Source organism: Sceloporus occidentalis, unplaced genomic scaffold (assembly GCF_023333645.1).
Source record: "Sceloporus occidentalis isolate IW3139 unplaced genomic scaffold, rSceOcc1.0.p SCAF_174, whole genome shotgun sequence".
NCBI classification, from domain to species: Eukaryota; Metazoa; Chordata; class Lepidosauria; order Squamata; family Phrynosomatidae; genus Sceloporus; species Sceloporus occidentalis.
Window position 1 is genome coordinate 1,173,989 of NW_028317154.1, and position 7,019 is coordinate 1,181,007.

Below are 7,019 nucleotides of genomic sequence, written 5' to 3' on the forward strand. Positions count from 1 at the left end.
GATTTGATGCACAAATTATCTCTTTGAGAGACCATCGGCGTCTTTTTCTTTCTGTTTTCAGCTTAAATATATATATTGAACCGTCACCTCCGGGCGTCAGCGGCTTTTCGTCTCTCTAGTGGCCGCCATCAATCAAAGCAAACCTCTTTAAGCTGCCCCTCGGGCCTTCAGAACATGTCAGGCCTCCAGAGACGCTAACCTCCTGGCGGTATATGCCAGTATATGCCGCCACGGTATGTGCCGCCGATGTAACCTCAACGGAGGTAAATCTTATGACTGCCCGGTCTCGGCCTCGCAGCCTCGCCACCTCGCAGCCTCGCCGCCTCACCACCTCGCCGCCTTGCCGCCTCACCACCTCGCCGTCTTGCCACCTCGCAGCCTCACCGCCTCTCTGCCTCTCTGCCTCACCGCCTCACCACTCATTGGTGTCCGGCGTACTTATTCGGCGCTGGCAGTACCGGGAGGACCAAGGGATCTCGCTGAGGTAGGGATGGGTTTCATGCCCTGGGCTCCACGGCGCCGCGCGCGTGCACGCTTACGTGCTACGTCATCGCTCCACCCCCCCTCCAAATGGTGGTATTTTAACTTTTTCTTTAATTAACTAATTCACCACCAGCCTTTATCAAAATAATTTTTTTGTGTTTTTTTCCCCATACACTTTTGAAAGAATACTTTTTTTTTTAAACAAGACACACCATGTATATTTCAAATGCTAATATTTTAACTCTTTTCATGCCAGGAGTTTTGGGAAGATACATTTTCATTTTACATACATGCCCACTGTGTAGGTTAATGTGGGGTATGCTTGTATGCTACAAACCCATGAATACTGAGGGGAGTGATCAGCTTTTATCACAAACTGAAAGGATGCACACATCTGAGATTTAAATTACCCTGACATTGACTGTAATATTGGAAGTCATTTAACAGAGAGTAAGTTTTTAAACTTCATATCCCAATTAGTAAAAGGATTATATTGAAAGACGTTAACATGGCTGAATGAAGGACATGAAGGACCTTTTACCCACCATAACTTATGCAATGGTATTTCTTAGCTACCCCAAGCCTCAACTATTAAGCCAGTATCACAACCTCATGCTGACGAGTCCCATGAAGGACGAAACAGCTGTCCATGAGTGGTGATCTGGCTATTGTACCTCTTCCTGAGTTTTGTCTAAAGGCTGTCTTGTACAGCTGGCAATTACTTTCAAGGGATCCATGTATAAAGTGGATATAGAGGCAAAGGTGATAATTGTTAACCTTATTTGCATGTGCCTACCCAGAATCACTTGTGGTTGTGAAAGCACCATGAGATTTCTGAGGGAAAAACAAGCATTCTGGCTTGTCTGGTGTCTGTAGATGAGTGTTTAATAATACTTCTAATATCCCAATTAGTGAAAGGATTATATTGAAAGACGTTAACATGGCTCAATGAAGGACAGATTGTGGTTTCAGAACCTTTGACGCAGATTCCCTGGTGGTCTAGTGGTTAGGATTCGGCGCTCTCACCGCCGCGGCCCGGGTTCGATTCCCGGTCAGGGAAAACTTTTATTAACGTATAAGATTGACATTTATTTTGAAACATAAAAGAAATTCAAACAAACGTGCCGTAATACAAGCATTCGTAAACAAACAAAAAAGAAGAGACCGACTTTAAAGCATATAAATCAAAGAGATTAGGAACATTATTTACAAAATACAAAAATGCATACAACAAATGTGTAAACACAAAAAATACATTGATGACAAATACATCAATCAATTAGGGCTGCAACAACTAATCGATAAAATTGATAATAAAAATTGTTGCCAATGAATTTCATTATCGATTAGTTGAATCGATTTTATCGAATATAAGACGATGTTTTTTCCAGAGAAAATACTCTGAAAAATACCCTTCGTCTTATAATCTTACCTCAAATAGAGGTCAGATAACAACAGGAAGATCCAGATCCCCCGCAGCGCTGCATTTTTGAACTTGGAACTTCAACATCTAGTCATCCTGCCCCATATTCTCTTTGGGAACTCTTTGATACTGTCTAATTCAATTTATCAAATCAAACCATTTTTTTAACACTTTACATCTCAAGGTATTTCAAATGGTGGTATTTTAACTTTTTCTTTAATTAACTAATTCACCACCAGCCTTTATCAAAATAATTTTTTTGTGTTTTTTTCCCCATACACTTTTGAAAGAATACATTTTTTTTTAAACAAGACACACCATGTATATTTAAAATGCTAATATTTTAACTCTTTTCATGCCAGGAGTTTTGGGAAGATACATTTTCATTTTACATACATGCCCACTGTGTAGGTTAATGTGGGGTATGCTTGTATGCTACAAACCCATGAATACTGAGGGGAGTGATCAGCTTTTATCACAAACTGAAAGGATGCACACATCTGAGATTTAAATTACCCTGACATTGACTGTAATATTGGAAGTCATTTAACAGAGAGCAAGTTTTTAAACTTCATATCCCAATTAGTAAAAGGATTATATTGAAAGACTTTAACATGGCTGAATGAAGGACAGATTGTGATTTCAGAACCTATGACGCAGATTCCCTGGTGGTCTAGTGGTTAGGATTCAGCGCTCTCACCGCCGCGGCCTGGGTTCGACTCCCGGTCAGGGAAAACTTTTATTAACGTATAAGATTGACATTTATTTTGAAACATAAAAGAAATTCAAACAAACGTGCCGTAATACAAGCATTCGTAAACAAACAAAAAAGAAGAGACCGACTTTAAAGCATATAAATCAAAGAGATTAGGAACATTATTTACAAAATACAAAAATGCATACAACAAATGTGTAAACACAAAAAATACATTGATGACAAATACATCAATCAATTAGGGCTGCAACAACTAATCGATAAAATTGATAATAAAAATTGTTGCCAATGAATTTCATTATCGATTAGTTGAATCGATTTTATCGAATATAAGACGATGTTTTGTCCAGAGAAAATACTCTGAAAAATACCCTTCGTTTTATAATCTGACCTCAAATAGAGGTCAGATAACAACAGGAAGATCCAGATCCCCCGCAGCGCTGCATTTTTGAACTTGGAACTTCAACATATAGTCATCCTGCCCCATATTCTCTTTGGGAACTCTTTGATACTGTCTAATTCAATTTATCAAATCAAACCATTTTTTTAACACTTTACATCTCAAGGTATTTCAAATGGTGGTATTTTAACTTTTTCTTTAATTAACTAATTCACCACCAGCCTTTATCAAAATAATTTTTTTGTGTTTTTTTCCCCATACACTTTTGAAAGAATACTTTTTTTTTTAAACAAGACACACCATGTATATTTCAAATGCTAATATTTTAACTCTTTTCATGCCAGGAGTTTTGGGAAGATACATTTTCATTTTACATACATGCCCACTGTGTAGGTTAATGTGGGGTATGCTTGTATGCTACAAACCCATGAATACTGAGGGGAGTGATCAGCTTTTATCACAAACTGAAAGGATGCACACATCTGAGATTTAAATTACCCTGACATTGACTGTAATATTGGAAGTCATTTAACAGAGAGTAAGTTTTTAAACTTCATATCCCAATTAGTAAAAGGATTATATTGAAAGACGTTAACATGGCTGAATGAAGGACATGAAGGACCTTTTACCCACCATAACTTATGCAATGGTATTTCTTAGCTACCCCAAGCCTCAACTATTAAGCCAGTATCACAACCTCATGCTGACGAGTCCCATGAAGGACGAAACAGCTGTCCATGAGTGGTGATCTGGCTATTGTACCTCTTCCTGAGTTTTGTCTAAAGGCTGTCTTGTACAGCTGGCAATTACTTTCAAGGGATCCATGTATAAAGTGGATATAGAGGCAAAGGTGATAATTGTTAACCTTATTTGCATGTGCCTACCCAGAATCACTTGTGGTTGTGAAAGCACCATGAGATTTCTGAGGGAAAAACAAGCATTCTGGCTTGTCTGGTGTCTGTAGATGAGTGTTTAATAATACTTCTAATATCCCAATTAGTGAAAGGATTATATTGAAAGACGTTAACATGGCTCAATGAAGGACAGATTGTGGTTTCAGAACCTTTGACATAAACTCCCTGGTTGTCTAGTGGTTAGGATTCAGCGCTCTCACCGCCGCGGCCTGGGTTCGATTCCCGGTCAGGGAAAACTTTTATTAACGTATAAGATTGACATTTATTTTGAAACATAAAAGAAATTCAAACAAACGTGCCGTAATACAAGCATCCGTAAAGAAACAAAAAAGAAGAGACTGACTTTAAAACATATAAATCAAAGAGATTAGCAACATTATTTATAAAATACAAAAATGTATTTAACAAATGTATCTGGGAGGCAGTGTGGCAAGCCTTGGCTGAGATGTGCATAACTGGGGGGCAGGTTGGGAAATAAAAATAGGAAATGCATTTCTCTCAGTCTTTTTATTCTGCTGGGTTTTTTTTAACATCCAGTTATTTTAAATAAACAAAAAATGTACATTTATTTTTTTATCCAATTAATCGAAAAAATAATCGGCCAACTAATCGATTATGAAAATAATCGTTAGTTGCAGCCCTACAATCAATTAACAAATGAAGTAAAGACGATAACAGATGGTATATTGAAATCTGACACTGGTAAGTTGGTTAGCGAAGTTTAGAAGACATCAGAAGTTTTTAAGTATCTTTTTTTCCGGTGTACATACCAATAAAGAACCAATGCCTGCGGCTTTGAGAAGGATTGCTACAAAATGCAGCAAAAAGTGAATGCATGGCACAGGACAAAATGATAAAACTGCTAAAAATGTACAAATAAATGAAACCCCAGGACCAGATAATATACATTCTCAGGGACATAAGGAACTTAGGCAAGAAATAGCCAGACTTTTGCTTTTGATCTTCAAGAAGTCTCTCTCATCAGGCATGATGTCTGATGAGAGAGACTGGCACAAAGCATAAATGGTGGATAATATTTAAAATGAGACCAAAATCCTCGCCATGGGATTAAAGACTCAGTGAGACTCAGGGATAATGTTCAAGAATATATTTTCTCTAACATTATCATTGATAGACGTTAACACGCCTTAATAATGGACAGGTCAGCAGATCACCTTTTAAGAAGTTCTAAGACAGATTCCCTGGTGGTCTAGGGGTTAGGATACAATGCTCTCACTGTAGCAGCCTGGGTGTTATTCCTGGTCAGATAAGGTTTTTAACCCTTAAAGGACAGGGCTTTTTATATTTCTTTTTGTACCCTTTGTGACCGAGGCTGTTTTTGTGATGCTTGTGTTATGTATTGGGTTGTTTCAGGGTATTTCAAATACTGGTATTTTAACACTTTCCATGCACTGTCCATTTTACTACCAGCGTTTGTCAAACTTATTTTGTGTTTTTTAACACAACGTGTACTTCAGGTATGCATTTACAGACCTTGGTATATGTCACTGGCAAACAAAAATTTGTGTTCAGCAACAACTCCTCAGTACAGTGATACCCCACATGCATGGGTTTGTCAGGTTGTTTGGGAGATAAAACTCCACATTTGGGAAGCATGCATTTTTGAACTTGGAACTTTGACATCTAGCCATCCTGCCCCATGTCCTATTTGGGAACTCCTTGATGCTGGCCAATTCAATTTACCCCACCAAAGCATTTTTTTTAACACTATACATCTCAAGGTATTTCAAACACATTTGAAAGCATACATTTTGAAAATGCTAATATTCTAACTCTTTCCATGCCAGGAATTTTGGGAAGATACATTGCTAATTTTAGCACTTACTCATAGAAAAATAATTTTTTATATTTTTTAAAAAGTTTTTGTTGGAACTGGGTGGTTCCCCTGATGGTGACATCACTGCATAATTATTTTTCAATGTTACCATGTTTTTTTTTTAAACTTTTTTTATTTTTAAATTACCGTATTTGCTCGATTATAAGACAAGGTTTTTTCCAGAGCAAATGCTCTGAAAAATACCCCTCGTCTTATAATCAGGGTCGTCTTATAATCCGACCTCAACTAGTTCTGACTATGAGACTAAGATCCAGATCCCCCGAAGCGATGCAGGGGACCTGGATCCTCCTGTCCCCCCCCAACTTACCGGTACTTCTGAGTCCCCGGTGCTTAGTCCGGCCAGCCGGGAGGAGGTGCGCTTAGCATCGTGCAGACCTTCCCCGGCTGTCAGAGATCAGAGTTCCCCATGATCTCTGACAGCCGGGGAAGGTCTGCGCGATGGACTCAGACAACCCCCACTCCTAACCGCACCTCCTCCCGGCTGCAGTGGAAGTTGTCTACGCGAATCGCGTAGAGCTCTACACGCTGCCCGGACTAAGCACCGGGGACTCAGAAGCTCCGGCAAGTTTGGAGGCGGGAGGGGGAGGGAGTGTTAAATGGGAGGCATAAGGCATTTCTGGAGGCAGAGTGCTCTGTGAAATGCCTTTTAACCCTCTATACGCCACTCTGCCTCCTGAAATGCCTTATACCTCCCTATATGTCACTCTGCCCCATAATATACCTTTTAACCCCCTAAATGCCAGAGTGGCATATAGGGGTATAAGGCAATTCTGGAGGCAGTGTGGCACATAGGGGGTCAAAAGGCATTTCATGGGGCACAGTGGCATTTAGAGGGTTAAAAGGCATATCATGGGGCACAGTGGCATACAGGGGGTATAAGGCATTTCTGGGGCAGAGTGGCAAGCCAGGGGGCAGATGTGCATAACTGGGGGAGCAGGTTGAAAAAAAAGGAAATAAAAACAAAATATTTTTCTCAATCATAGCTTTTATTAAAAAAAAAATTGTTCACATAGTTTACACGAATTAACATTTACCGGTAAAACTTTTTTCCTATAGGGTCGTCTTATAATCGAGCAAATACGGTATATGTTACTAATCACATTGTCTTGCATGGTTGAATGCAGTACTGCCCAGAGTTCTCAGGACGGTCTGAAGAGACTCTCTTGGAAACTTGTTTTATTTGTAATGTGAACCGACACGTTGCAAGAGGCAAAATCTCTCGCAAT

General features: G+C 39.3%; 3 non-coding genes across 3 annotated transcripts; all 3 read left to right on the top strand.

The window, feature by feature from the left end:
• Positions 1-1,471: 1,471 nt before the first annotated feature.
• Positions 1,472-1,543, top strand: TRNAE-CUC (transfer RNA glutamic acid (anticodon CUC)). Its single transcript has one exon. It is a non-coding gene; the product is annotated as a tRNA-Glu (tRNA).
• Positions 1,544-2,568: 1,025 nt separating this feature from the next.
• TRNAE-CUC (transfer RNA glutamic acid (anticodon CUC)) lies at positions 2,569-2,640 on the top strand. Its single transcript has one exon. It is a non-coding gene; the product is annotated as a tRNA-Glu (tRNA).
• A 1,457-nt stretch (positions 2,641-4,097) lies between these two features.
• On the top strand, positions 4,098-4,169 carry TRNAE-CUC (transfer RNA glutamic acid (anticodon CUC)). The gene has a single exon. It is a non-coding gene; the product is annotated as a tRNA-Glu (tRNA).
• The last annotated feature ends 2,850 nt before the right edge of the window (positions 4,170-7,019 follow it).